Here is an 11,329-nt window from a genome sequence, read left to right on the forward strand (position 1 = left end):
TGAAGTAACCCATTCTCTCTTACTCCACTGAAAGCTTGGCACTTAGTTAACTCCTTTCGTTCATTCTGCATCTTTGAATGTGCCAACACTATTTTTCCTCGGGATGAAGCTCCTCTTCTCTTGCACCCTCCCAGCCACTGTTCCCCCTACCTCTCTCCAGCTTCTTGATACATTGTGCTGAGGGGTCAAGCCAAACGGCCACTTAATGGCATTTGTTTTGGTAATTTTTATTATTTTCATACCTGCCTTTAGCCTCTGGATATAGACCACTGCTTTCTTTCATATCCAGCCATTTGAGTCAATGTGTTGCTGACTCGCTACTGTCTTATTACGGCTAATCCAATGGATTGAATATAGTTTAGGCTATGCTGGGGCTTGACTCAGTGCCCACTAGAGCACAAGCATCTTGTGTCGCCACAAGCAAATCACTTATGATGAAGAAAATAAGACACCTGTACGTTTACGCGTCTAAATCCCAGCATGAAATCCATCAGCTTTAATCCTTAACTCAACCCTCACTGAAACTCTTCCTGCAAGGATCAGGTCTGAAAATAACTTCCAGGGTCCATAGTGAAAAGTTAAGCTGCAAATGTTGTTCCAACACTTTCCTTGAGACTAGTTTGATCCAGGTTCTTGACTACATTCAGCCTGGAATAGAATAGGTTGAACTTGCATATTAAACACTTTCTAATGTAAAGTGGAACAGTTTGGAGTAAGTGCCATCTGCACAGCCTAGCCTGAGAAGTGAAGAAGTATCTTCCTGCAGTCCCTGTTTCTGTAAACGTGTTAATCAGACTTGCCTGACTCTATGTGAATTTCCCAGGGTGACCTCATCAGGCACACGCTTCCACTGTCCCTTTTAAGGTGGTTACATGCCACGTACGTGAGCAGATATTTCTTATTTGGTAGCTAATGACCCATAATTTATACGCAAGAAAGAGCTACTACAAAGTATTTGCAGATAAAAATAATTTTCTTGTATCCTGTAATAAACTGCAGGAATTTGTATCACGAATAGTGCAGTGCCGGGGAGGGCGCCTTAAGTATAAGCTTTTTACACAGGTATCTTTTGTTTAATAATGGTTGAGAGGATGGTATTCTGGGGAAAAAACATTTGGTTTGTTTGTTTTTGTCAGTAATTTACTGAGTTAATTTGCTTCCTGCATATGAACATGTTCATGCTCCTGGACAATTGCTATATTATTATAAATTGAATTAAGTAGTAGGATGAAAAAAGCATTTGGATGGATGTTGCTTACATGTGCAGAACATATAACAATCTTGAACTTTATTACACTGCATTTTTGTAATCGATATCCAAGCTGAATGGTTTTTTTTCCCCACTGATAAGCTAGTTGCTAGATGCTGTCGTAGTGCAAGAGTTAAGACTGTCCAGTGATGGGGCTCTGGTACATGATGTTCCTTCGATTCACCAAGGTGGTTTCTCTCTAGAGCTTTGGGTCAGGGAGCAAATTAACATCTGGCAGACTGATGGTGGCACGAATTCCCAGTCAGACAACTGGGACCCTCAGCCCCAGCTGTGGGAGGTCTTCTTTTCCCCCACAATAGTGTCACAGGCAGAATGACCTGTAAATTAACTGGGGGGGAGGGGGTAAGAACTGGTCACGTGGCATTGATTAATTTGGTGTTTGAAAGTTATGCAGAGTGCAGAGAAATAGGAAGGTTTTAGCAGCAAGGAGAGCCGCACAATGAGAAATGCACACAGAATTGGTTTAATTCCTTGGTGTAAGCTCAGAAAAACCTGTTGACTTCAATGGGATTATAGCAGAGCATGGCATTTTTCTCAAAAATAGAAAATTAAACGAGGAATAGCATCTTTGGTAATATCACAAATGAAAAAAAAAACCCAACATATTTCTCTTGAATAGCAATTATAATTAACTGTGGCTCTTCTTGGAATAAGCCTAGGGAAGATAGGTAGAAGGAAAAATTGTAGCCCTGGAAGGCAACTGAGTTGAGGTTGTCACCTGATGGCCAACTGAACGCCAGCTACTGTAGCTACTTCCAGCCTTTTTAAGCAACAAGGTCTGAACCTCAGGTCTTTGTAGTGACGTCCTGAGTACCTCCATCTCCCCAGCAGCTCGAGGACTCTGTGGGGCATATAATGAGCAAAGAGTGTCTTTTTTTCTGTGCTGCATCAGGGTAGCTTTTTCTCATAGTAAAACTTAAATGCCTTGTTTTCTCAGTATTTCAGCTTCAAAGTTAATGGGTACCAAGAAGTTAAAACACAATAGTTTGCTATAAAAAAAAAAAAAGCCTGCAAAAAAGGAAACCGGGGAGGAAAAAAGAAGATGAATCTAATCCATCTACAACCTGCTTTACTTACAGTTTAGGAGCCCCATGAAGAATAAGACAAGGGTGTCTGACTAGTACTGCCTTGAGAAAATAGCAGAATTATTGTTCAGTTTTTTTGAAATGTTACTGTTATCCAGAAAGTGTTAGATGAATACTTTTTGCAAAAATGCTAATGCAGAATGCACCCAGGGAGTGGTCACAGAAATTACAAATATTTGGAGGATGGATGAAGAAAGAAAAACACTGTCCTTGTCCCACTGTACAGACTTCCCTAGCAACACAGAAAAGGTTTTCGGTACTTTAGATGGCTTTCTATTCTGCACTGGGACACGACCAATACTCTCTCAAAATCACCAGGGACAGGACTGCTGCCCCAATGGGGCCTGCAGCCCACCAGCTAGGCATTGATTCTCTCTAGGGCTTTGACCTGAAAGATCTAGCCATCCAGTTTCATGTGTAATGTGGGAGTGAAGCCTGCTTAGGCTTCCTAGTCAGCATCTTTGTAAACAAGGACATCCTTCTCTGGACTCTCCTAGGGGCAGAGAACCTGTCATCAGAAGAAAATTTTTTAGAATAATGTTTCCAGCTTCTGAAGCTACTCATGCTCAATTTTCATATAGCTTTTGGCGATGTACTGGGTGTTTAATCAATTTTAATTTCTGTTTGGGTTTTGAAAGGGTGTCTTGCAATGTGTGCTGTAAGGAAGCAATAGCACCATTGAACTGAAATAGTGAAATAGGATTTAATAGCAAATTACTCATAATAAAGATCTTACATGTCTGCTGATTCATTCAAAGAGCTATTAATTAAAAGTGCAAAGGTTGTCGATGATATTTAATCTGTCACCTTGGTTTTACTGAAAACAGATAGCTAGGAGAAGGAGAAATGTCCTGCTATAGGATGACCTTCTTCAGCCAAGCAAACTCCCTGTTTTCACACTGTACCCAGAGCTGTTTCAGCTGGAACTCATTTGAATGTTTCAGGCATGCTCTTGGGCTCTAAATGAACTGCCACTTCCCCATTAAAAAAAAAAAAAAAATTCCTGGCAAGATCTTTGTGAACAGTTCAGCAAATATGCCTTCTCAATGTGCACCATCAAATAAAAAGGCTTATGGGATGTGCATTTCTAAAAAAAGGGCTCAAAAACCAATATGAAACGGATTGCTGGGTTCTGTTTAAATTAATATAACCGCATCTCCAAAGTATCTGAGAGAGGGCAATGGAAAGTGAGTGAAATCTTCTGCCTGCAGCAATTCAGTGCAAGAATGCCCCAGTACGAAGCACAGTTTGATCAGGCTGCTGTGAATGGTGTCGGTCAGGTTATAACTTGTATAAGTGAGTCAATTTTGCACTCCCCAGCAGTTTCATCGCCGCCATGACCATTATACGACAATAAGCATTTCACAAAGAAGCAGCCCCATCTTCTAGCTCAGGTTAATTACTGGTCGAGGAGGGGCAGCCTGCCAGCTCCCAAGCAGCCTAGCACCTACTTTTTCCAGAGCTACCTTCCTCTGAAACCGGCTGCACTTCAGCAAATGAGCCAAAGGCAGCTGCGATGGCTGCTGCTCCTTGACAAACTGCCTCTCTCCTTCTCCTTGCTTGTCCGTCCTTCTGCTCTGTGACAGTTCCCCCACTGTGGAAGTGGAGAAGGTTCCTTCATCACAACAAGGGAGAAGGAGCCGAAGGCAAACGGCTCTTTTGTGACACCTCCCGCTGACGCAGCCCCCACTGGTGCTTCTGAGCGATCCCCTCAGTCCTGCGAGTTCTGAAAATCCTTTTGGTTTTTTTTTTGCTAAAAATACCACTGGCAACTCTGGGCATTCATTACGTGGTAATGCAATCACTCAACTCTCCTGACAATTTTTTGTTTGTTTTCAGCAGCTCCATTGCTATTAAGCAGTAAATGTGATAAGCAGTGTAGATAGGACATCAGTCTTGTTCTCATCAAGAGCAAACACTGTGAGAAAAGCCCCAATTATCACACAAATCTGCTTAAATAATTCTAGAGGTACCATCGCTGAAATTACTCATGTTCTTCACTGCAGTGGCTTTGTTCTGCTTCGTGCTATAGCTCAGCCACTGGCATTTGCAAAAAAAAAAAAAATTTAACATCATTCAGCTTAACAACTGATGTAACATACATCAGACCTTCCTTTACAAGTCTTAGCAGCATCCCGTTTTGTTTTTAAAGACACACTACTAATGTGAGCCATGCCAGAATTAATGGGGTAGCCGCATTCCCTCCCTCTCCTCCAAACCACCCTCCTCTGGATGTCAGCATCCACACCGTCATCTGCAAATTCTAACTCTCCCTTTTTTTTTTTTAAATCCATAACTGACAGGGTTCACAGATGACATAATGCATATCTTGCTGCCCCAACCTTCCCTTTGTGGCAGCCATTCTCACCTCTCTCTCATGTGCTATTGTCATGTGTAGGAATAGGCTAGTATCCACGTGAATAATTTACAAACAGCCCACTGGTTGTTCAAAAGTCACCTGAATCCCAAAAGGTGACTATGCCTTAGGTGGATATTTGAGGTTTGTGTACAGCTGTTTGGCACCCACCTGTGGCCATCTGTTTTCCTCTCAAATCTTAGCTGCTGTGTAAAGAGCAAAAGCACACTTGCCGAACCTCACAGCTTGCTTTAATTTATGTTGCAAGCTGCTAGAACGGTAGGTCTGTTGTTTTCTTATGAAAAAGATGCCACACATACCAGCAACATGACATTAATTGCAACATGAGCAAATCATTTACCTGATTCTTTTCTGTTTGGTGGTAAGTGGATTCAAGGCCAGAAGATGATACTCACAGCAACGTACATAGCTAACAAATGCAACACTGAAGTCAAGAATAATACAGCCCTTCCCAAACCCTGAAATTTTTTTCAAAAGCTCTGCAGTAACTTCAGTTCACACAAAGAAGCTGAAAACGTTATTAATAATATAAAGTTTTTTAAAAGGCCCAGACAAATTCATTAAGCCCACTGACCTCTTGCTTAGTGAATTCTGTGGGCTGCATGGTCATTACATATAGGAGTCCAGTGTTTCCGATGCTGTTTAATTTATTGTTTCTCATGGCAAACAGGCTGGGGGGAGAAAAGCTTCAGGGCCAGTTCTCAATGTAGTCTTTATAAGGTGGTTTTCGTAATGGAGTGCCGTGCATGTTCTGAACAAAGTCTCTCTTACTTCTGCATCAAGTGCTGTGACAGTCTGAATGGTGCCATAGGCATCAAGATGAAGAGTGCTTTTCTGCATCCTTTTTCCATAAAATGGAAAATACCAACCTCTCTGCTAACTCAGGGAGTCCGCCAGCCATCATCCAGCAGTGGACCCAGGCTGGCATCAGACTAGCCCTTCTGCGGAAGCCGGGCTCTGCCTGGGTATGTCTACGCGAGCATTGCAGTTCAGATTCGGACCGTGCTTTTGAAAATAGTTTCTTGATTCTCCCCGTTTACTGTGCTTGGGTTCACACTGCCTGACCTGGGGTCCTTCTGCAGGAGCTAAACTGAAAGATATGCTTCAGCTACTAATGGGCATCAAGTCCCTGGGAGCACAGTACAGCTACTCTGAAGGAAAAACTCCTAAAACACACAAAGTGCGGATGTCGGGCCCTCAGCACCATTTTGCTCCTAATGTAGACATAGCCATCATCCACCATTTGTGCTCTGATCCAGTTTGTACCCAAAGTGCTGCAACGTGTGCAAAGCAAGCTGAATAATACACAAATTCTACCAATCCGGATGCATATCTATAGAGGAAGCTACTGTGAAGTTAGTGAGTGAGACTGTAAACTTACTGTACACTAGCTCTTTCCGTAGACCACTCCTAGTGGTAGTTTACTCTTCCCTGAAAATGGCGTGTTCTCCTTCAGTGAGAATTTAAAAGCTACTTTACAGCACATTAAGTTTCCCAAGCTCATAAGCCTCCAGACGACAGGAATGCTGGATGATTAAATATTGATCGGAATCAACTTTCAGAGTGGTTTTGTTAAATTGTTTTAAATTTGACATTCAGAATTAAAGGGGACATACTTCATTTTTTTTCCAAAATGAACTACAACTTGCTGAGAAAAACGTTAGCTCTGAATAAAAGAGTCAAAATAGGAGCTTAGCTTGGTTTAATGATCCATTTTAAAAAATCTGAAGCTAGTCAATTTGGATTAATTTTTTTCTGAGAACCACAGTGTAGATAAACCCCACAGAGATCATCCTGATACTATTCTTCTCTCATTGTCCTTGATTTTCAGCCAAATGGCTTAGGAGAACCCTTCAGACTGCAAAGCCTGTAATGCAGCAAATATAATACTTTTAGGTGCGATGTTGAATTTACACAATGAATTATATTTAAGAAGCGTTAATCCTTGAAATTGAAATTTTGCCCAAAGCAGGACAGGATCAAGCTTAACACTGTTGGATTCTTTTTCCATTTGTTTGGCTGCCTGACCATGTCTTTATTCAGTAAGTATGGTTTCATCTCGGAGCCTTGGGTGCTTATGCTTGGTTTAAGAGACGAAACCTAATTTGCAAATTGCTTGCAGTTTATGCTCCGTATTTCTTCCCATTTATAGAATGTTTTCTGCCTTCGTAATTTGAGTGGGCAAATCCCAACACTAGCAAAATATCTTTTCAAGCCTAAGTATGGCTGCCGGGATTTGTTATACCAACACGGAGGCGGACATATGTTGATTTTTACATCCAAATCCTTTGTAGACAAGCCATTTCTGAACATGTGGTGTGGTCTACGATCAGGACAGTATTGCTGCCTGGGTGGGGGGTACACTGCCAGCCACCTGGGTTTGGCAGCTTGGTCAGATCTCTACGCAGAGACAGTTTACAGTGTAAGTTTGCATCTGCTCTGGAAAAAGGAGTTGAAATCTAACTATACATGTTATTCTCATAAGGTTGCTGTTTTGATAAACGCTGTTAATATGTATACCTGGGTCTCATTTTCAAATCGAAGAGGCAAGTAACAAACAGTTTCTTGCTTGGCAGAGTTACTCTCCCCTCCACCATCCCCATGACTCTGGAGATGATAAACACAACGAGAAGAAAATAAACACCTTTGTACATAACAAGCTTAATGAGGTTTCTGTTTTAGGGTAGATTTACTACCTTAAAATTGAGTTTAGCTTTAATTGGAAGGTGGCTTGTATGCTCTTTGTTATAACTGTGCCCTTGCAACTGGATACAAGAGATTGTAGAGACCCGAATTCATTGCTGTGACTCTCAGCAAAGCTGCAGTAACAAAACCTGATGTCTAATAAAAGAGGAAATACCAGAGCTGTAACTCACAGCAGTATTATTTCCACACAAAAAGGATATGGAGCGTTTATAAGCCATCACCACAGTAGCTCTATGATGTCTTCTGTGACTTTCTTAATTTCCTTTGTTTATTTAACTCTTGTGATTTTCCAACCTGGGTAATTTTCCCTGAAATAATTTGAAAAATTGGCTTTAATATAAAAAGTACATCCTGCTTGCAGCAGGTTATGTGATTTCTATATATAGTTTGCAGAAAACTCTAAACTCTCCTTCTTCTTATATAAAAGAACATAAATACATAGAAAATGTTATATCCACATAGCCACTGTTATAATAGATCATTAATATTTTGCCCATGACCACTTTACTCACAAATAACTTGAGGGGAAAACTACTGTATTTTCTCCACTGCTGTCATTGATACAATTATATTATCCTTCCCCACTGCATTGCTATCTGCAGTATAATTTCTTAGCTCTGAGAACTTTGTTCACATCAGCTGCCCTGAATGGAATCGGTTGCAGTCACATAAATAGAAGTTCAGCTTAATTATTTTCCTGTTTGAAAAATCATTCTTACCTGAAGCAAGCGATGCTTCATTTCTCTTTCTTGTTTTTCCCCCATCCTTTTCCCTCCCTACAGCTACAAAAATAATTATCTCCATGACAGGTACCAAAATTTTGCTATCTGCCTCTCTCTCCCTTCAAAAGCACACTCAGCAATACTTTGTGACAATTGATCAAAAATATTACAATAGTAGTTTTCAACACAGTCTTCACAGACACATTCATTTACCCATCTCTGGGATTTCTGTCTGCTATGAGAGCTGAGGAGTGGGAGTCAGGCTTTTATCCCTGCCACCGATTCCGAGGAGCGAGTTTCTATAGCCATCTCCACAGTCTACACACAGCCCAGGTGCCCAAAGTTCACGGTCACCACCACCTTCCCCCCCTTTTTGTGATTCCTCTTTTTACATGGGAATAACACATAAACCTCAGCTTCTGCCTGATGGCACTGTTTCTAGACACGTCCTCTGCAAAGGCTTCCAATTCACCACTCGGTCCCTTCCAGACAGACGGAGACAACTTTTTATAATGCAGTTTGCAGCTAAACAACTAACACGAGCTACCCCAAAAGAGTCCCGAGAAGCTGAATACATTTGAAGGGTGCTTTTCAACACTCAGCTGAAACATCTCACTGACCTGTAAAATCCTTTCTGGATTAGATAATACAAATCCTAAACCAAATTCATCATGGCAGTAATAACAACTGAGGTGATAAAAATAATCCAAAGAAATCAACAAGAAAGCAATGCTAAGAGTCATCCTATTGTAAGTCTAGAGGAAAAGGTAGCCTTTTCCTCTTCACAGCTCTGAGATAACAGTCCAGCTTTTCTCAGCTTTCAGACAAAAAACCTTGAAGTATTGCACTTAAAGCTTCTTTTTTTGCTTAAAGCTTCTTTTTTTGCTTTATGAAAGTACCTCTCAGTGAGCTCTGCAAGCATATAAAGCATTACTACTTTTTAAAAAAATTTAAACATATTTAAGAAATTTTAAACTAATTGAACAAGTTAAACTGAGGTGCGCCCTGGCTTCTGTGTTTGCCCTGTCGCTGCCGTTGTAGCTGCCATCTGTGGAACAGAAGCAATGAGAACACTAGTGGGATGGATCAGGAAGAAATGGGTAAACACACCTGCAAAGCGTTTAATCATACTTCCTTTGACATAATTGGGACTTCAGGTGGTGATTTCATTTGGAGTAGGACCAGGTCCAACTAGAAACCAGCATTTTTAAATTAGAAGACTGATGAGGCTGCACCCACATTCCCATGTAAAGAGAGCTCCTCGCAGAAAACCACAGAAATGTCTTTTTAATTGCAGTAGGAAGGCTTGATTGTAAACCAAACTCAATTGCATTTACTCCAGGCAAGCCCAGGAACAAGAGTAAGAAGGAATGGTAGCTATCCCACTCTTCTACAGGCATGGGCATGAAACAAAGCTGCCGTTTTACCTTTTGTGGCCCAGTTTTGCTGCCACGGTTTTCAGAAGGCTTGGAAAGGAGCCTGTAGCCTCACTGCTGCAGCTGTGGGTGCTGCACAAGGCGGGGAATGGCACACATGAGGTGGCCTACAAGGAACATGAGCACAAAGCATCACAAAAGCAACGTCACTGTGCGAAGAAGGCTGGAGCCAGAGACCCGGCTTTCAACATGGCTTCTGCCAAGAATGTACAAACGTGATCCTGTTCAAACCACTTAACTGCTCCTTGCAACCTTTCCTCCGCCTGTTCGAAAAAGTGGAATTGTATTATTTTTGAGGGTAAGTGGCATGGACCCCATAAATGGCGTTCTGCTATTGATCGTCACTATCCGAATAATTGCATCTAGCAAGGAATTTGCAACTCAGTAGAATTTGGGGGGGAAAATATTGTTTAATACTTTGGACATATTCAAAAGTAGAATTACACCTGTGCAGTCATGCTCACTATTCACCTCTGGGGACATGCAACTAACTGCACACAGCAGGGCTTGATCTAGTGCAAGCCGAGTGGTAACCTCTGAAGATAATAGTACCACATCAGTTTGTGAACAGAATTGGGCTCCTAATGTCCATAGCCTTGTCAAATTACTGGTGAGGAATTAGAGGGTAAAAAAATAAATAATAAAGGTATACCTCGGTGTATGTTAACACAGAACGTTTTGAGGAAATGCAAGCTGTACAGAGGTGAAGCTAAAAGGATAAATAAACAGAACAGAAATTCACAGAAAAGTAAATGCATGAAAATCTCATGGCAGTGGAAATATGTCCCAGGCAATGCGTGCTGTCAAGCAGTAAACAAATTAAAATAAAAAGATCTTGCTGTATGAGAACGGCAAGTGGTTTCAAATACTTCTTTAGTATTGGTAAAAACAAGGTCAGATACTGCGATGCCTGTCTCACTTCCACAGGCTTTAGTGGGAGAGCTGAGGGGAGTGATTCATGGAGAGCATGCAAGCAGCAGTGCCAAGACGGAGCTGAGAAGGACATAAGCAAGGTTGAACAGGTGGTCCTGTTTTTTGTCTTTTCATAATGCAAGAACAACAGAATATGAAATTAAATTAGAAGGCAATATATTCAAATTGACAATTACTTCTTCAATGTTACCTTGAAAATAGTTCAAGAGCAATGAAGTGTTCCCTTGAAACTTGACAGATTTTGTAGTGAATGTAAGCGATAATCAGTAAAAGCATGAAATGTGTATATGCGTACAAAGAGAACCTCCCTAATGTCTACAGACAGTATCAACAAAACTACATGCTGCTTTCTCTGAGACATGCAGAGTTGGCTCCTTGCAGAGACAAGGGGCTGCCTGGGATTGGCAGTTTTTATCAAGTTTGACCTGACATATTCTTGCAGCTGATCCAGTAACTGAGAAAAGACACTAATTAATACGTACATAATCTTTGCTTCAGGGCAAAAATCATGACAGATGCCAGAACTAGCCAGAAGTTTCCCCAAGGGAGGGAAAGGAAATACTAAAAAAAAAAAATTGGAATGAATGCCAGAATACACAGTAAATAAATTAAAAGGTGTAAAGACTGACAAAAATCTGGAGCCTGATACTAGCCACAGAGACATTTTGAAGAAACTGGCAAGAGAGAAAGGAGGTACCTCAGGAAATGTGTTTCAATCCTTGCAAATAAATCGCAACTTGATGTAGTAGTACCGGCGGGGGGGGGGGGGGGGGGGGGCAACAAAGCAAACTCGCCGAGAA

Source organism: Pygoscelis adeliae, unplaced genomic scaffold (assembly GCF_000699105.1).
Source record: "Pygoscelis adeliae isolate BGI_AS28 unplaced genomic scaffold, ASM69910v1 Scaffold95, whole genome shotgun sequence".
Classification (NCBI taxonomy): domain Eukaryota; kingdom Metazoa; phylum Chordata; class Aves; order Sphenisciformes; family Spheniscidae; genus Pygoscelis; species Pygoscelis adeliae.